Consider the following 21,336-nt stretch of genomic DNA (forward strand, 5'->3'; position numbering starts at 1 on the left):
CAGCCTGGTCAAAGACACAGGTGGGTCTTAGTCACTAAAGACCATTCTGAATGTTCTGAAAGAACATTTCAATAGCTTTTCTACTGTTGCTGTTCAGCGACTGATGATTCATCAAACACAGCAGGCGGACGAACGGCGAATGGACGGATGCCAAACATCCAGACTGTGTTCCAGACTGTGTTCCATACTGTGTTCCAGACTGTGTTCCAGACTGTGTTCCATACTGTGTTCCATACTGTGTTCCAGACTGTGTTCCAGACTGTGTTCCAGACTGTGTTCCATACTGTGTTCCAGACTGTGTTCCAGACTGTGTTCCAGACTGTGTTCCATACTGTGTTCCAGACTGTGTCCATGAGAAGAAAACTGCCACCCATTTGATGCCCACATCACAGGACGGACCAGGAGGCCATTTGCATTACGGGAGACAGGAGGAGAGGGGAGGGGGAGGAGAAGGGAGTAGGAAAAAGGGAAGAGGAGAGGAAGGATGGAGAAGGAAGAAGAGTAGGGGAGAGGGGAAGTGGAGATGGGATGGGAAGAAGGAATAGCGGAGGAGATGGGAGGATGGGAAGAGGAGGGGAGAACCAGGGGAAGGGGGCTGAATTCTAACTTCTCCCAGGGAGAGGTTCCAGGTCTGGGGGCTGCTGGCAGCTGGCTGCCACTCAAGCATGGTTCTACAGTACTTCTACACAGACGGAGGCTGGGGGAGAGTGTTAATGGGATTACTCATGCATAGCCAGAGCAGTGTAGGAGGGGATGGAGGGATGAATGGAGAAAGAGATGGGGAAAGGGATGGAAGGGGTTTGGTTTGGGCTTTTTCGGTTTGCTGTCTGTCATTCTAGACAGAGCTTCAGTGGAGCTGTCATTCTAAGGCAGGGTTCCCCAACTGGTGGCCCGCGGGCCAAATTTACAAAGGGTGGCTACTTTGAAGAATCTCTAAATAAATATAAAGATGTTGTTGGACATAAAATTCTGTAAAAACAGCTCCAAGTGATTTACATTTTGGAAATCTGTTCCAAAGTATTCCCAGACATAATAGAGAGATATATTAGGTTGTATACAAATGTAAATATTATATCTGTTCTGTTTGGGCTTCTTGCGGTCAATTTGCAGTCAACAAATTATTTGTAATTATGTTCCGGCCCCCTGACTATCCACTCAATAACAAATTGGCCCGCTGCTGAATCTAGTTAATGATCCCTGTTCTAAGGCATCTGTGGATTCTCTAGGCTCTCCCTTCTGATAGCTTCTTCATTGGATCTGCTAGCACCTCTTCATTTGCTCCAACTATCTGTCTTTCTCTCTTCATGAACCTCACATCCTCAGTCTGTGCTCTCTCTCTCTCTCTCTCTCTCTCTCTCTCTCTCTCTGTCTCTGTCTCTGTCTCTGTCTCTCCCGCTCTCTGTCGCTCTCTGTCTCTCTCCACCTCTCTCTCCTCCTCTCTCTCTTCCTCTCTCTCTTCCTCTCTCTCTTCCTCTCTCTCTTCCTCTCTCTCTTCCTCTCTCTCTTCCTCTCTCTTCCTCTCTCTCTCTCTCTCTCTCAAGTTGTGTGCTCTCATTCTCTCTGTCTGGTACTCAGCCTGTGTCAGCTCCCCTCCCTCTCTCCCTTCTCTCCTTCCCTCTCCCTCCCTCCCTCCTTCCCTCTCTCATTCTGAATCAGCAGGGGACTGTGAGTGGCGTGTGGGCTGAGCAGACATGGCATCTTCATTTGACTGGGCCCAAATGAGCCTTGAGTAATGGCAGGGGACACAGAATAATGAGCCGCAAGCTTCTCACTGATTGGTGGATTGAAGGGCTGACTGGTAGCTGAATACACACGCACGCATGGACGCACACACACGGATGCAGTCACACACACACACGTTAGATGCATACTGTACTTTACAGATTTGACGTGCAGAGGGCAGAGGTGTCACTCCATAAGGGACTGGAGACGGAGGGAGGTCGTATTGACTCTGCCATGTTGGCTAGATGTAATCACTGCTAGGGGAGGGAGTAGCCTGTAGCCTACCTACAGACCTGGGTTAGATGGGATGATTGAGCTTGACCTTTGCAATGGAGCCAATAGAAAAGTCACAAAAGTATAAACCCCACCAACCTGGTTTTCCAGGAAGGCTGAAAGTATTTGAAAGATTTTGAAGAGTATTTGAACCCAGGTCTGCCTGTCTGCCGGACTGACTGCCTGACTGCCAGTGGACTACAAGCTGTGTGTTGGGAGTAGAGAGGCATGAGGGGAGTCTGGATGAGCAATGGCCTGATTGCTGCAGGATCAGGGATGGATGAAAGTGGAAGGTGTCCCTGTGATTGCTAAGAGCTCGCCTCTCTCCCTGTCCATTTGCAATTCAGTTCTGTCATAGTGATATGGAAGAGGGGATAGAGGAGGAAGTGAGGAAGTAAGAAGAAGAAAGAAAGAAAGAAAGAAAGAAAGAAAGAAAGAAAGAAAGAAAGAAAGAAAGAAAGAAAGAAAGAAAGAAAGAAAGAAAGAAAGAAAGAAAGAAAGAAAGAGAAAAAAACAAAACACCATCTACATCAACCGGATACATAGTTCACACAACAAAATTAATTCCAATTAAAGGGGCAATCTGGGATTGGTACTTACATTTTTTGGACTTGAAATTAATAATATATAGCAGGTAGCCTAGTGGTTAGAGTGTTGGACTTGTAACCGAAAGGTTGCAAGATAAGATTGAATCCCGAGCTGAACAAGGTAAAAATCTGTTGTTCTGCCCCAGAACAAGGCAGTTAACCCACTGTTCCTAGGCTGTCGTTGAAAATAAAAATTTGTTCTTAACTGACTTTCCTAGTTAAATAAAGGTAAAATATATATAGTAATTGATTTGAATACCAGATTGGTCCTTTAACAACAAATGAAAAAATAATTGTAGGACTAATTTCCCCGCACTGTTGTACTTAATAATAGCTCTTACGTCATTTAGTTGTTCTTGGCCGTCGTATTCGGCTGGCTCTCCCCCCTCTCTTTCTCTCCTTCGCTGTGTCGAGGCTGTTAGGACTTCACACTGGCCCACTCACAATCTGCTCATCAAAAGGACTACGCACACATACTGCAGACGCATACACATGCAAGTAGCACGCGCACAGGTGCACATACGTATGCACACACACGCGCCAACACCCCACATACAAATACACACACATACTCACGGACACACACACACACACACACACAAACACACGTCTAGAACCCACATTCCATACTCACAGCCCAACAGGTAGTCCTGCCTGTCTGTCAACGGCCTTCCAAACCAGTATGACTGAATCAACAGCAGGGCTGAAACTAACTAACTAGTATCTTCCTTTGCAGCCATCTGTAGCTCAGGTGGGATCTTAACTAAAGTAGAAAAATGGCCATATGCCATTAATTGTGATTAGTTTGCTTGGTGTGATACAGATCCATCTTATACTTAGACGCCCATTAAAATAACATCCCATCCCATTTAGTCTCCCTCAGTTCTACCAACACAACACAGAATACCATGTTTTCTAGAAATATCAGATAAACCCTGTCTGTACACAGTATAAACTGTCGCCCTCCTCTTCCTTTGTCTCTCTCCCCCATCTCCCTCCCTCCTTCCCTCCTCTTCCTCTGTCTCTCTCCCCCGCTCCCTCCCTCCTTCCCTCCTCTGTCCGTCTGGGTCACCCCCGCGCCACATGTCTCGGTAATTAGCATGGCGATGTCACTGGCTGCCAGGCCGCCGCTTGCCTCGCACGCACGCACGCACGCACGCACGCACACACACACACACACACACACACACACACACACACACACACACACACACACACACACACACACACACACACACACACACACACACACACACACACACACACACACACTGCTGCGAGGCTGCCATGTGCCCGTTCAGTGGATTTATGGGGGCGGTGGTGGAGGTGACTGGTTCCCAGGTGGGTCCGGGAGGACGGCGTGCGGCTGGCGGGGTCCAGAGGAAACACGGATGCCCTACTAATGAGGGGGACGCCAGGTCGTCAACGGGGGGCCGGACGAGTGTCAGGGATATGCAGATAAGAAGAGGACTAGGTAATAAATCATAGGAGAGAGGGAAAGGAACAGATTATGTGCGCGGCGCGTGTGTGTGTACGTCTGTGTGTGTAGTCACACACGGCAGCAGATCACCGCTGAGACACGTGGAGGCCATGTGTGTCAGCGTCTCTCTCTTTCTTACTATCTCTCTTTCTCTGCCTTCCTTACAAGGACAAGATGTCCATGTATATTCCTTATTCATGAGCTCTCCTTCCTCCATTTCCATAGCTGTATTTCCATTACAGAAGATGTCAATCTGCAGCTTTCCTGCCCTAGTTGTAGCCCACCACTCCCACTGTACTATACCTATACCGTTCACTTACCTGTGTGTAAAGTAAAGTGGAGTTTCTCTATGGTTCCTCAGCATGTCTATCGACGGCCATATTGTTTTTTAATTCCAGTTCAAATCGAACGTGTCAGGTGACTCAGGTCTAGGGTTCATTGTAAAGGAAGCAGGTTGAGATGCGACAGTAAATGTTCGATCTCAAAATAAAAACGGAATAAAAACATCTCAAGGACGTTGATCTCCAAGCATGCCAGAAAGAGAGGGAGGAGAGAGAGAGAGAGAGAGAGAGAAATAGAGAGAGAGGGTAAAACACTAGGTGAAACACCACTTTAATCCCACCCTAAGCGTTATCCAACGAGGCGATGGAAGCATTTTAGAAGATTAAAAAACGTCAAGAGATAGGCCAAGAGTCCCTAGACACTGCTTCATCAGTTTTAAAGTGATGTCCTTTAAAAAAAAAAATGTAACTTTCAAGTGTACTTACAACTACAAAGTGCTCTCTTGGGGGGCTCCAAAGTGTCTCTGTCTGCCAGCCCCAGACAGACTTGACCTGAGTGGCCTATCCAAGGTCTAACTCCAAGTGTCAGTCTAATCGAGCCAGGAGGGGTTGTTGATGATTGCACACAACCCATAGAAGATTGAAAATGGCCACTCGCCAATTCTTTGCTGGGTGTTTTTCTCCCTGTGATAAAAATATGTGGTTCAAATTGAAGTTCTGACAATTTTCACTGCTGCAGACCGCTCTGGTCCTGACCTTTGTGCGTTGGTCTTGTGTTTGAGCGGAAATTGTACCTGGGTTTCGATTGGTTGCCATGCTTGATCTGCTGAAATGTCGATCTCGCTGACCGGGGTTGTTGGCCTCGGTCCTCTACCTCAGAGTGCTCTGCCGCTGGCTTTTTCAATCGAGAGCCAAACTTCTGCCGCAACACCAATTGAAAACACTTTCCCACAGCTAAATTCATGTTTTTGAAGTCCACTTTGTCTCAGACGCACCATTCCTGAACTAAGAAAGACTTGTTGACCAGACGCAATATTCTAGATAAAGAAACACTATTTTGTCTGGTCTTGCCTTTTATGGATAATAATATTTAGAAAGTTTCTTCGAAGTCAAGGTCGTGAACTTGTAAAATAAAATAGTGTATAGTTTAGATGTTTATTGTTGATGATCCAAACTGGACCTGTCATCATTTATAGGGCTTCTCCATGGTCTCAATAGTATTTAAGATTGTTCAGTTTATGTGTTCCATTCTCAACTCAAAAAATGAAGATGTGGTCATATGAGACAGAATTTGTGAGTCCTCTGACAAATTCCCAGTTCCACAGTACACCTAGCAATATATCTCAACACGTCAGGTAACACCAATGATCTTTAACCTAGTACATTCAGCATTTGAGCCCAGACTCAGAAGAATTGCTCAGCGCAGTAGCTCTAACCTAGCTCTTTATCTCAACACGTGTCAGACAGCTGTGAAAGCAAGAAGAGATTACACTTGTTATGAATTCTGCCAGCCAAGCACAAAAACAAAAAGCCTTTGAGCATGAAATGTATTTCTTTACCAACCTGTCTCCACACTATCCACACTCTGCAGACCGCTAGACAGTGGCAGACACAACATATCACTTCCAGCCCACTAGCTCATCTTACTTTATCTGTGCTCTGGTGAGTTGTTCTCTTTCCAGAAACAATATTTCAGAAAGTCACAGAACTCCTCTGAGTCCTGCTACACTAGACGTTCCTAGTTCTGAGTTCGAAGTCCCGAGTTTTGAGTTCTGAGGTTGTGAGTCAAACAGACGCTACTGTTCCTTTAAGAAAATGAGTCAATTTGCTACTATAATGTAACAAACTGCTATTTAAAAACAGCAGATTGGGGGTGCCAGATGTCTGATGTTTCTCCATTAGTCACAGCTCAGTGGTGAAGGGGGTAAAGTCAGACTATACCAACAGGACACAATGGCAAACAGCCAAAGTCATAGGAGAATTTACAGCTTATGTATCACATTCTATCTACTGAGAGAGAGATAATGTGTTGGAGTTTATTGACATCATGTTTGCCATGCAGCCATTGAAAACACTATTTTTCATTTATTTTACCAGGCAAGTCAGTTAAGAACAAATTCTTATTTTCAATGACAGCCTGGGTTAACTGCATTGTTCAGGGGCAGAATGACAGATTTGTACCTTGTCAGCTCAGGGATTTGAACTTGCAACCTTTCGGTTACTAGTCCAATGCGCTAACCACTAGGCCCTGCCACCCTCAACTATGTGTTGAGTTACGCCTCTAACTAAGAGGTGCCGGGTTGGATTTTAAAACGTGTTTTCTCTCCGGTGTCACATCAATGTTTATCGAAGTTTAACAGTTCGCGTCACCTTTTCTACCTTCCTTTAACACCGGGGCCTCCGTTCTGTTGCTTGAAGAATGGAAACCATGTACATGTCACAAACCACAACCCTCAAGCGGGTGCCTTGTATACTACACTACATCAAATGCCTTTTTGTTACCTCTTTCTTCAACTTCCAACCAAGTGCTTTGAAGATGTCTGGCTTCAGTATTGGGGGAATTATTGCCGACATAGGCCACTACTAGAGTTACTTACTACTCTATCTTTGCTCCATGTTATTTTTGACCTGATTGTCTGCCTGAAGCGTCTAATGCATGTTGTATGGCTGCGTTTGCTGACATGACTGGCGAGACAGCTGAGAAAGAGTGTTCTTCACAGTTATAATGATGCTGTGTGGAGTCCTACATGGGAATGCTGAGTTAGCTGCTCCCATTAGCCACAAGCCATTCTTAGCCATTCTTGTCAAACCACAGGCTGAACAAATGCTTTGTTTCTACAATGACAACAGGTAGATTTTATAGCTGCTATAGAATAGCTTCCTATAGCTTGTCAGCAGATAGCTTACTATAGCTTGTCAGCAAATAGTCTACTATTGCTCCTCAACAGTTAGCTTAGTGTAGCTTCCCAATCAACAAGCACCTGCATAACATGGTGCTCCATAAACTCCATCTTACCAGCCTCAAGGGTGATGCCGGTCTGTTTCTATTTTAACCAACTTGTTGTTTCAGTAAAGCAACAGTGTAGCGTTGTTGAATGCAGAGACAATCAGACACCCAGGCTACCATGCTAATAGTGCTCTCTTATTCTGAAGAGACTAGCGATCTGAGAACCATCACAATATCACCCTCTCTCAGTACAGGTCTCACCCCTGGCATCCAAACGTCAATCACAATATTAGAATGTAGTTTTCTGACTCCATTGATTGAGACGTGCAGAGGTTTCTATATCTAGAAAGGTTTGATAAAAATACATCTTCTAGTCAAGTAAATGGTTTGATCCAGGCTCAATGTGCTATGTAAGCCTTGCTATGTCCTTCTAATTGTCTCTCTCTCTCTCTCTCTCTCTCTCTCTCTCTCTCTCTCTCTCTCTCTCTCTCTCTCTCTCTCTCTCTCTCTCTCTCTCTCTTTATGCCTCTCTTTCTTTGAGATACCATCAAATCAAATGTTACTTGTCACATGCGCCGAATACCACGTGTGTAGACCTTACAGTGAAATGCTTACTTACAAACCCTCAACCAACAATGCAGTTTAAGAAAAATACCTACCAAAAAGTAAGAAATAAAAGTAACAAATAGTTAAAGAGCAGCAGTAAAATAACTATAGCGAGGCTATATACAAGGGGTTCCGGTACAGAAATAATGTGTGAGGGCACCAGTTAGTCAAGGTAATTGAGGTAATATGTAATGTACATGCAGGTAGAGTTATTAAAGTGACTGTGCATAGATAATAAACAGAGAGTAGCAGCAGCGTAAGAGAGGGGGCAACGCAAATAGTCTGGGTAGCCATTTGATTAGGATTCTTATGGCTTGGGGGTAGAAGCTGTTTAGAAGTCTCTTAGACCTAGAATTGGCTCTCCGGTACTGCTTGCCGTGCGATAGCAGAGAGAACAGTCTATGACTAAAGTGGCTGGAGTCTTTGACAATTTTTAGGGCCTTCCTCTGACACCGCCTTGTGTGGAGGTCCTGGATGGCAGCTCTCAACCTGTTCCACTACTGCCACCCACATAAATGTGTGGGTGGCATTGCAAGCTCCTAAACTTCTCATCGTCAGGATTCTCTCTGCCCTCTGTCTTTGTTTTTATTGTTAAACAACCGATTCATCAAGAGCTTCACATTTCCTCTGTCCGGAGGTGTTAAAACATGGTGGAAACATATTATTTTTCTTTCTCTCTTTCTCTGTATCTTGTTGGTCTTCTGTTTTCTCAGAAACCCACATACTAAGTGTAAACTAGGCCAGTACAGCATAGCGATGGTGTGTTATGCTCTTCCTATAAACTAATATATAATTTAGACACTGAAAATATATGTTTTATCAGGAGAAAAAAACAAATGGAGTAAATACATACCAGTTGTTACTCATTTCTATTTAGACAAGCATCACGATCTGATCCTGATCTCACTACACTATAGATGTCTCAAGTATTCTCTCTCTCTCTCTCTCTCTCTCTCTCTCTCTCAAATTATGTTGGTTCCATTATTCTTTCCAGTGAGGCATTGAAAGTCAAACTGGCAAGGCAGCTGGTAGGCGTGTATGTGTGTGTGTGGTACAGTTAACTAGCTCTCACAGGCTCACGCCAGAATTCGACGTTCATCTATCTTGTTGCAAACATCACATTTTTAAGTGTTTAAGGTTAAGTTTAGGCATTAACTCCACATTTTTACAGGAAAGGGGAAAGGTTTGGGATATGGTTACAACAAAAAATGACAAAATCAAATTTCTATCACTGGATTTGAACTTGCAATTTTTGGAATCAGAGGCAGACGTTTCCACAACACCCTAGCAAAAATGAAACCTACTTGAATGTAGCTTCGCTCACTGATGCCCCTAGTGGTCGGTTTCCACAGCATCTCCCGACGTTCTCAGACATGGATGGGCATTGAATACTGACTTGTGTCACGGGTGACCTGGCTGGTTACAGTATCCTGTCTATCAGTCACCGTGAATTAATATTTAATCAGTCATTAATAAAAGGCAGCTATGAGAAGAGAATAGACCTCCTATTGAATAGTATAGTGGGTTATACATGGAATGGATATAAAGGGGGCCATGGCAATGTCACTACACACACACACACACACACACACACACACACACACACACACACACACACACACACACACACACACACACACACACACACATCACACAAGAAAAGAAAGAAGCAAAAAAGTAAATCTAATGATCTTTCATCATAATACCGTTACTGTTACATAATTGAAGTCTCTCCTAACAGTCATTCATTTCCTATCATCTTCCTTTGCTGTTAATTCAGTGTGAGAATTCATGGAGACTGACTTGAAGGTTAAGTCAGAAATCACATCCTCTTCTTTATATAGAGTGCAATGCTTTTGACCACAACCCAAACCTATTTCATACATCGTTTTCTATATAGTTCACTATATTTTAGGTCCCTAGGATCTGGTCAAATGTAATACACCATAGGGAATAATAGCTCTCTGGTCAAAAGTAGTGCACTCTATAAGGGATAGGATACCATTTGGGATGCACCCTTTGCTGTACAGTAGAGGACAGTTTATAGCTGCTTCTTGTCTATAGACAGCAGGATATCCCACCCACTCTTTTCTTACAGATTTGCCAGTCAAAACTAGACAGATCTGATCAAACATCATGATTAATTGGGTTTCCCCGCTGAGTGGTAATCTACTGTAGTTCTAAAATATACAATTATATTTGAATGGAACAACACAATTCTGTCAGTGAGTGCAATAAAATACATAAAGGTTATTTCTCATTGTCTGATTTCCTCAAAGGAACGGGAAACTGTTGAGTGTGAAAAACCCAACAGCGTTGCAGTTCTTGACACAATCAAACCGGTGCGCCTGACACTTACTACCATACCTCGTTCAAAGGCACTTAAATATTTTATCTTGCCCATTCACCCTCTGAATGGCACCCATACACAATCCATGTGTCAATTGTGAACCGTTCTCTTCTCCTTCGTCTACACCGATTGAAGTGAATTTATCATGTGGTTTCCATGTGTTTCATGCCAGTCCATTTGCTCCATTCCAGCTATTATGATGAGCTGTCCTCCCCTTAGCAGCCTCCACTGATATATACCCATGCTCTTTGAGTCTACTCTACAATATAATATGTTAAGCCCATGTAACAATGATATGTATACTGGAATACTTGTTTTTCATTTTAAAAAAGGTCTACTCTACAAGACAACGCAATACGTTGATTGCTTACAATTTTAGGTAAAGTTGGTAAAGTCAAAGCTTGGAGGAGGGAGACAGAGAGAGAGGGAATGAGAGAGAAAGAGAGAGGGAGAAAAAGAAAGAGAAAGAGAGAAAAAGAAAGTGAGAGAGAGAAAGACATAGAGAGAGGAAGAGTGAAAGAGAGAGGGGCGTGATAATGTGTTGCAATTCATTGACATCACCTTTTCTACCTTCCTTTCACACCGGGGCCTCCGTTCTGTTGCTTGAAGAATGGAAACCATGTACATGTCACAAACCACAACCCTCAAGCGGGTGCCTTGTATACTACACTACATCAAATGCCTTTTTGTTACCTCTTTCTTCAACTTCCAACCAAGTGCTTTGAAGATGTCTGGCTTCAGTATTGGGGGAATTATTGCCGACATAGGCCACTACTAGAGTTACTTACTACTCTATCTTTGCTCCATGTTATTTTTGACCTGATTGTCTGCCTGAAGCGTCTAATGCATGTTGTATGGCTGCGTTTGCTGACATGACTGGCGAGACAGCTGAGAAAGAGTGTTCTTCACAGTTATAATGATGCTGTGTGGAGTCCTACATGGGAATGCTGAGTTAGCTGCTCCCATTAGCCACAAGCCATTCTTAGCCATTCTTGTCAAACCACAGGCTGAACAAATGCTTTGTTTCTACAATGACAACAGGTAGATTTTATAGCTGCTATAGAATAGCTTCCTATAGCTTGTCAGCAGATAGCTTACTATAGCTTGTCAGCAAATAGTCTACTATTGCTCCTCAACAGTTAGCTTAGTGTAGCTTCCCAATCAACAAGCACCTGCATAACATGGTGCTCCATAAACTCCATCTTACCAGCCTCAAGGGTGATGCCGGTCTGTTTCTATTTTAACCAACTTGTTGTTTCAGTAAAGCAACAGTGTAGCGTTGTTGAATGCAGAGACAATCAGACACCCAGGCTACCATGCTAATAGTGCTCTCTTATTCTGAAGAGACTAGCGATCTGAGAACCATCACAATATCACCCTCTCTCAGTACAGGTCTCACCCCTGGCATCCAAACGTCAATCACAATATTAGAATGTAGTTTTCTGACTCCATTGATTGAGACGTGCAGAGGTTTCTATATCTAGAAAGGTTTGATAAAATAAGACATCTTCTAGTCAAGGCAATGGTTTGATCCAGGCTCAATGTGCTATGTAAGCCTTGCTATGTCCTTCTAATTGTCCATCTCTCAAATCAAATCAAATCAAATTTATTTTTATATAGCCCTTCGTACATCAGCTGATATTCTCAAAGTGCTGTACAGAAACCCAGCCTAAAACCCCAAACAGCAAGCAAAGCATGTGAAAGAAGCACGGTGGCTAGGAAAAACTCCCTAGGAAAAACTCCCTAGAAAGGCCAAAAACCTAGGAAGAAACCTAGAGAGGAACCAGGCTATGAGGGGTGGCCAGTCCTCTTCTGGCTGTGCAGGGTGGATATTATAACAGAACATGGTCAAAATGTTAAAATGTTAAAATGTTCATAAATGACCAGCATGGTCAAATAATAATAATCATAGTAGTTGTCGAGGGTGCAACAAGCACGTCCGGTGAACAGGTCAGGGTTCCATAGCCGCAGGCAGAACAGTTGAAACTGGAGCAGCAGCACGGCCAGGTGGACTGGGGACAGCAAGGAGTCATCATACCAGGTAGTCCTGAGGCATGGTCCTAGGGCTCAGGTCCTCCGAGAGAAAGACAGAAAGAGAGAAAGAGAGAATTAGAGAGAGCATATTTAAATACACACAGGACACCGGATAAGACAAGAGAAATACTCCAGATGTAACAGACTGACCCTAGCCCCCCGACACATGAACTACTGCAGCATAAATACTGGAGGCTGAGACAGGAGGGATCAGAAGACACTGTGGCCCCATCCGATGATACCCCCGGACAGGGCCAAACAGGCAGGATATAACCCCACCCACTTTGCCAAAGCACAGCCCCCACACCACTAGAGGGATGTCTCCAACCACCAACTTACCGTCCTAAGACAAGGCCGAGTATAGCCCACAACGATCTCCGCCATGGCACAACCCAAGGGGGGCGCCAACCCAGACAGGAAGACCACGTCAGTGACTCAACCCACTCAAGTGACGCACCCCTCCCATGGACGGCATGGAAGAACACCAGTAGGCCAGTGACTCAGCCCCTGTAAAAGGGTTAGCGGCAGAGAATCCCAGTGGAAAGAGGGGAACCGGCAAGGCAGAGACAGCAAGGGCGGTTCGTTGCTCCAGCCTTTCCGTTCCTCTTCACACTCCTGGGCCAGACTATACTTAATCATAGGACCTACTGAAGAGATAAGTCTTCAGTAAAGACTTAAAGGTTGAGGCTGAGTCTGCGTCTCTCACATTGGTAGGCAGACCATTCCATAAAAATGGAGCTCTATAGGAGAAAGCCCTACCTCCAGCCGTTTGCTTAGAAATTCTAGGGACAATTAGGAGGCCTGCGTCTTGTGACCGTAGCGTACGTGTAGGTATGTACGGCAGGACCAAATCGGAAAGATAGGTAGGAGCAAGCCCATGTAATGCTTTGTAGGTTAGCAGTAAAACCTTGAAATCAGCCCTTGCCTTAACAGGAAGCCAGTGGAGGGAGGCTAGCACTGGAGTAATATGATCACATTTTTTGGTTCTAGTCAGGATTCTAGCAGCCGTATTTAGCACTAACTGAAGTTTATTTAGTGCTTTATCCGGGTAGCCGGAAAGTAGAGCATTGCAGTAGTCCAGCCTAGAAGTAACAAAAGCATGGATTAATTTTTCTGCGTCATTTTTGGACAGAAAATTTCTGATTTTTGCAATGTTACGTAGATGGAAAAAAGCTGTCCTTGAAACAGTCTTGATATGTTCTTCAAAAGAGAGATCAGGGTCCAGAGTAACGCCGAGGTCCTTCACAGTTTTATTTGAGACGACTGTACAACCATCCAGATTAATTGTCAGATTCAACAGAAGATCTCTTTGTTTCTTGGGACCTAGAACAAGCATCTCTGTTTTGTCCGAGTTTAAAAGTAGGAAGTTTGCAGCCATCCAGTTCTTTATGTCTGAAACACAGGCTTCTAGCAAGGGCAATTTTGGGGCTTCACCATGTTTCATTGAAATGTACAGCTGTGTGTCGTCCGCATAGCAGTGAAATTTAACATTATGTTTTCGAATGACATCCCCAAGAGGTAAAATATATAGTGAAAACAATAGTGGTCCTAAAACGGAACCTTGAGGAACACCGAAATTTACAATTGATTTGTCAGAGGACAAACCATTCACAGAGACAAACTGATATCTTTCCGACAGCTAAGATCTAAACCAGGCCAGAACTTGTCCATGTAGACCAATTTGGGTTTCCAATCTCTCCAAAAGAATGTGGTGATCGATGGTATCAAAAGCGGCACTAAGATCTAGGAGCACGAGGACAGATGCAGAGCCTCGGTCTGACGTCATTAAAAGGTCATTTACCACCTTCACAAGTGCAGTCTCAGTGCTATGATGGGGTCTAAAACCAGACTGAAGCGTTTCGTATACATTGTTTGTCTTCAGGAAGGCAGTGAGTTGCTGTGCAACAGCTTTTTCTAAAATTTTTGAGAGGAATGGAAGATTCGATATAGGCCGATAGTTTTTTATAATTTCTGGATCAAGATTCGGCTTTTTCAAGAGAGGCTTTATTACTGCCACTTTTAGTGAGCTTGGTACACATCCGGTGGATAGAGAGCCGTTTATTATGTTCAACATAGGAGGGCCAAGCACAGGAAGCAGCTCTTTCAGTAGTTTAGTTGGAATAGGGTCCAGTATGCAGCTTGAGGGTTTGGAGGCCATGATTATTTTCATCATTGCGTCAAGAGATATAGTACTAAAACACTTTAGTATCTCCCTTGATCCTAGGTCCTGGCAGAGTTGTGCAGACTCAGGACAATGGAGCTTTGGAGGAATACCCAGATTTAAAGAGGAGTCTGTAATTTGCTTTCTAATGATCATGATCTTTTCCTCAAAGAAGTTCATAAATGTATTACTGCTGAAGTGAAAGCCATCCTCCATTTGCGAAGGCTGCTTTTTAGTTAGCTTTGCGACAGTATCAAAAAGAAATTTCGGATTGTTCTTATTTTCCTCAATTAAGTTGGAAAAATAGGATGATCGAGCAGCAGTAAGGGCTCTTCGATACTGCACGGTACTGTCTTTCCAAGCTAGTCGGAAGACTTCCAGTTTGGTGTGGCGCCATTTCCGTTCCAATTTTCTGGAAGCTTGCTTCAGAGCTCGTGTATTTTCTGTATACCAGGGAGCTAGTTTCTTATGACAGATGTTTTTAGTTTTTAGGGGTGCAACTGCATCTAGGGTATTGCGCAAGGTTAAATTGAGTTCCTCGGTTAGGTGGTTAACTGATTTTTGTCCTCTGACGTCCTTGGGTAGGCAGAGGCAGTCTGGAAGGGCATCAAGGAATCTTTGGGTTGTCTGAGAATTTATAGCACGACTTTTAATGCTCCTTGGTTGGGGTCTGAGCAGATTATTTGTTGCAATTGCAAACGTAATAAAATGGTGGTCCGATAGTCCAGGATTATGAGGAAAAACATTTAGATCCACAACATTTATTCCATGGGACAAAACTAGGTCCAGAGTATGACTGTGGCAGTGAGTAGGTCCAGAGACATGTTGGACAAAACCCACTGAGTCGATGATGGCTCCGAAAGCCTTTTGGAGTGGGTCTGTGGACTTTTCCATGTGAATGTTAAAGTCACCAAAAATTAGAATATTATCTGCTATGACTACAAGATCCGATAGGAATTCAGGGAACTCAGTGAGGAACACTGCATATGGCCCAGGAGGCCTATAAACAGTAGCTATAAAAAGTGAGTGAGTAGGCTGCATAGATTTCATGACTAGAAGCTCAAAAGACGAAAACGTCATTGTTGTTTTTTTTTTTGTAAATTGAAATTTGCTATCGTAAATGTTAGCAACACCTCCGCCTTTGCCGGATGCACGGGGGGTATGGTCACTAATGTAACCAGGGGCTGAGCTGACTACGCTGACTGTGCTAGTGGCAGACTCCACTAAGCTGGCAGGCTGGCTAACAGCCTGCTGCCTGGCCTGCACCCTATTTCATTGTGGAGCTAGAGGAGTTAGAGCCCTGTCTATGTTCGTAGATAAGATGAGAGCACCCCTCCAGCTAGGATGGAGTCCGTCACTCCTCAACAGGCCAGGCTTGGTCCTGTTTGTGGGTGAGTCCCAGAAAGAGGGCCAATTATCTACAAATTCTATCTTTTGGGAGGGGCAGAAAACAGTTTTCAACCAGCGATTGAGTTGTGAGACTCTGCTGTAGAGCTCATCACTCCCCCTAACTGGGAGGGGGCCAGAGACAATTAATCGATGCCGACACATCTTTCTAGCTGATTTACACGCTGAAGCTATGTTGCGCTTGGTGACCTCTGACTGTTTCATCCTAACATCGTTGGTGCCGACGTGGATAACAATATCTCTATACTCTCTACACTCGCCAGTTTTAGCTTTAGCCAGCACCGTCTTTAGATTAGCCTTAACGTCGGTAGCCCTGCCCCCTGGTAAACAGTGTATGATCGCTGGATGATTAGTTTTAAGTCTAATACTGCGGGTAATGGAGTCGCCAATGACTAGGGTTTTCAATTTGTCAGAGCTAATGGTGGGAGCCGTCGGCGTCTCAGACCCCAAAGCGGGAGGAGTAGAGACCAGAGAAGTCTCGGCCTCCGACTCCGACTCGCTTAATGGGGAGAACCGGTTGAAAGTTTCTGTCGGCTGAATAAGCGACACCGGTTGAGCATTCCTACAGCGTTTCCCTCCAGAAGCCATGAGAAAGATGTCCGTCTCTCTCTCTCTCTCTCTCTCTCTCTCTCTCTCTCTCTCTCTCTCTCTCGTTGAGATACCATCAAATCAAATGTTACTTGTCACATGTGCCGAATACCACGGGTGTAGACCTTACAGTGAAATGCTTACTTACAAACCCTCAACCAACAATGCAGTTTAAGAAAAATACCTAAACAAAAGTAAGAAATAAAAGTAACAAATAGTTAAAGAGCAGCAGTAAAGTAACTATAGCGAGGCTATATACAAGGGGTTCCGGTACAGAAATAATGTGTGAGGGCACCAGTTAGTCAAGGTAATTGAGGTAATGCAGGTAGAGTTATTAAAGTGACTGTGCATACATAATAAACAGAGAGTAGCAGCAGCGTAAGAGAGGGGGCAACGCAAATAGTCTGGGTAGCCATTTGATTAGGATTCTTATGGCTTGGGGATAGAAGCTGTTTAGAAGTCTCTTAGACCTAGAATTGGCTCTCCGGTACTGCTTGCCGTGCGATAGCAGAGAGAACAGTCTATGACTAAGGTGGCTGGAGTCTTTGACAATTTTTAGGGCCTTCCTCTGACACGTCCTTGTGTGGAGGTCCTGGATGGCAGCTCTCAACCTGTTCCACTACTGCCACCATCATAAATGTGTGGGTGGCATTGCAAGCTCCTAAACTTCTCATCGTTAGGATTCTCTCTGCCCTCTGTCTTTGTTTTTATTGTTAAACAACCGATTCATCAAGAGCTTCACATTTCCTCTGTCCGGAGGTGTTAAAACATGGTGGAAACATATTATTTTTCTTTCTCTCTTTCTCTGTATCTTGTTGGTCTTCTGTTTTCTCAGAAACCCACATACTAAGTGTAAACTAGGCCAGTACAGCATAGCGAGTGTGTGTTATGCTCTTCCTATAAACTAATATATAATTTAGACACTGAAAATATATGTTTTATCAGGAGAAAACAACAAATGGAGTAAATACATACCAGTTGTTACTCATTTCTATTTAGACAAGCATCATGATCTGATCCTGATCTCACTACACTATAGATGTGTTAAGTATTCTCTCTCTCTCTCTCTCTCTCTCTCTCTCTCTCTCTCTCTCTCTCTCTCTCTCTCTCTCTCTCTCTCTCAAATTATGTTGGTTCCATTATTCTTTCCAGTGAGGCATTGAAAGTCAAACTGGCAAGGCAGCTGGTAGGCGTGTATGTGTGTGTGTGGTACAGTTAACTAGCTCTCACAGGCTCACGCCAGAATTCGACGTTCATCTATCTTGTTGCAAACATCACCTTTTTAAGTGTTTAAGGTTAAGTTTAGGCATTAACTCCACATTTTTACAGTTAGGGTAAAGGTTTGGGATATTGTTACAACAAAAATCACAAAATCAAATTTCTATCACTGGATTTGAACTTGCAATTTTTGGAATCAGAGGCAGATGTTTCAACAACGCCCTAGCAATACTGAAACCTACTTGAATGTAGCTGCGCTCACTGATGCCCCTAGTGGTCGGTTTCCACAGCATCTCCCTACGTTCTCAGACATGGATGGGCATCGAATACTGACTTGTGTCACGGGTGACCTGGCTGGTTACAGTATCCTGTCTATCAGTCACCGTGAATTAATATTTAATCAGTCATTAATAAAAGGCAGCTATGAGAAGAGAATAGACCTCCTATTGAATAGTATAGTGGGTTATACATAGAATGGATATAAAGGGGGCCATGGCAATGGCACTACACACACACACACATACACACACACACACCACACAAGAAAAGAAAGAAGCAAAAAAGTAAATCTAATGATCTTTCATCATAATACCGTTACTGTTACATAAATGAAGTCTCTCCTAACAGTCATTCATTTCCTATCATCTTCCTTTGCTGTTAATTCAGTGTGAGAATTCATGGAGACTGACTTGAAGGTTAAGTCAGAAATCACATCCTCTTCTTTATATAGAGTGCAATGCTTTTGACCACAACCCAAACCTATTTCATACATCGTTTTCTATATAGTTCACTATATTTTAGGTCCCTAGGCTCTGGTCAAAAATAATACACCATAGGGAATAATAGCTCTCTGGTCAAAAGTAGTGCACTCTATAAGGGATAGGATACCATTTGGGATGCACCCTTTGCTGTACAGTAGAGGACAGTTTATAGCTGCTTCTTGTCTATAGACAGCAGGATTTCCCACCCACTCTTTTCTTACAGATTTGCCAGTCAAAACTTGACAGATCTGATCAAACGTCATGATTAATTGGGTTTCCCCGCTGAGTGGTAATCTACTGTAGTTCTAAAATATACAATTATATTTGAATGGAACAACACAATTCTGTCAGTGAGTGCAATACAATACATAAAGGTTATTTCTCATTGTCTGATTTCCTCAAAGGAACGGGAAACTGTTGAGTGTGACAAACCCAACAGCGTTGCAGTTCTTGACACAATCAAACCGGTGTGCCGAACACTTACTACCATACCTCGTTCAAAGGCACTTAAATATTTGATCTTGCCCATTCACCCTCTGAATGGCACCCATACACAATCCATGTGTCAATTGTGAACCGTTCCCTTCTCCTTCGTCTACACCGATTGAAGTGAATTTATCATGTGGTTTCCATGTGTTTCATGCCAGTCCATTTGCTCCATTCCAGCTATTATGATGAGCTGTCCTCCCCTTAGCAGCCTCCACTGATATATACCCATGCTCTTTGAGTCTACTCTACAATATAATATGTTAAGCCCATGTAACAATGATATGTATACTGGAATACTTGTTTTTCATTTAAAAAAAGGTCTACTCTACAAGACAACGCAATACGTTGATTGCTTACAATTTTAGGTAAAGTTGGTAAAGTCAAAGCTTGGAGGAGGGAGACAGAGAGAGAGGGAATGAGAGAGAAAGAGAGAGGGAGAAAAATAAAGAGAAAGAGAGAAAAAGAAAGTGAGAGAGAGAGAGAAAGACATAAAGAGAGGAAGAGTGAAAGAGAGAGGGGCGTGATAATGTGTTGCAATTCATTGACATCACCTTTTCTACCTTCCTTTAACACCGGGGCCTCCGTTCTGTTGCTTGAAGAATGGAAACCATGTACATGTCACAAACCACAACCCTCAAGCGGGTGCCTTGTATGCTACACTACATCAAATGCCTTTTTGTTACCTCTTTCTTCAACTTCCAACCAAGTGCTTTGAAGATGTCTGGCTTCAGTATTGGGGGAATTATTGCTGACATAGGCCACTACTAGAGTTACTTACTACTCTATCTTTGCTCCATGTTATTTTTGACCTGATTGTCTGCCTGAAGCGTCTAATGCATGTTGTATGGCTGCGTTTGCTGACATGACTGGCGAGACAGCTGAGAAAGAGTGTTCTTCACAGTTATAATGATGCTGTGTGGAGTCCTACATGGGAATGCTGAGTTAGCTGCTCCCATTAGCCACAAGCCATTCTTAGCCATTCTTGTCAAACCACAGGCTGAACAAATGCTTTGTTTCTACAATGACAACAGGTAGATTTTATAGCTGCTATAGAATAGCTTCCTATAGCTTGTCAGCAGATAGCTTACTATAGCTTGTCAGCAAATAGTCTACTATTGCTCCTCAACAGTTAGCTTAGTGTAGCTTCCCAATCAACAAGCACCTGCATAACATGGTGCTCCATAAACTCCATCTTACCAGCCTCAAGGGTGATGCCGGTCTGTTTCTATTTTAACCAACTTGTTGTTTCAGTAAAGCAACAGTGTAGCGTTGTTGAATGCAGAGACAATCAGACACCCAGGCTACCATGCTAATAGTGCTCTCTTATTCTGAAGAGACTAGCGATCTGAGAACCATCACAATATCACCCTCTCTCAGTACAGGTCTCACCCCTGGCATCCAAACGTCAATCACAATATTAGAATGTAGTTTTCTGACTCCATTGATTGAGACGTGCAGAGGTTTCTATATCTAGAAAGGTTTGATAAAATAAGACATCTTCTAGTCAAGGCAATGGTTTGATCCAGGCTCAATGTGCTATGCATGCCTTGCTATGTCCTTCTAATTGTCCATCTCTCAAATCAAATCAAATCAAATTTATTTTTATATAGCCCTTCGTACATCAGCTGATATTCTCAAAGTGCTGTACAGAAACCCAGCCTAAAACCCCAAACAGCAAGCAAAGCATGTGAAAGAAGCACGGTGGCTAGGAAAAACTCCCTAGGAAAAACTCCCTAGAAAGGCCAAAAACCTAGGAAGAAACCTAGAGAGGAACCAGGCTATGAGGGGTGGCCAGTCCTCTTCTGGCTGTGCAGGGTGGATATTATAACAGAACATGGTCAAAATGTTAAAATGTTAAAATGTTCATAAATGACCAGCATGGTCAAATAATAATAATCATAGTAGTTGTCGAGGGTGCAACAAGCACGTCCGGTGAACAGGTCAGGGTTCCATAGCCGCAGGCAGAACAGTTGAAACTGGAGCAGCAGCACGGCCAGGTGGACTGGGGACAGCAAGGAGTCATCATACCAGGTAGTCCTGAGGCATGGTCCTAGGGCTCAGGTCCTCCGAGAGAAAGACAGAAAGAGAGAAAGAGAGAATTAGAGAGAGCATATTTAAATACACACAGGACACCGGATAAGACAAGAGAAATACTCCAGATGTAACAGACTGACCCTAGCCCCCCGACACATGAACTACTGCAGCATAAATACTGGAGGCTGAGACAGGAGGGATCAGAAGACACTGTGGCCCCATCCGATGATACCCCGGACAGGGCCAAACAGGCAGGATATAACCCCACCCACTTTGCCAAAGCACAGCCCCCACACCACTAGAGGGATGTCTCCAACCACCAACTTACCGTCCTAAGACAAGGCCGAGTATAGCCCACAACGATCTCCGCCATGGCACAACCCAAGGGGGGCGCCAAC

Source organism: Salmo salar, chromosome ssa02 (assembly GCF_905237065.1).
Source record: "Salmo salar chromosome ssa02, Ssal_v3.1, whole genome shotgun sequence".
Lineage (NCBI taxonomy): Eukaryota > Metazoa > Chordata > Actinopteri > Salmoniformes > Salmonidae > Salmo > Salmo salar.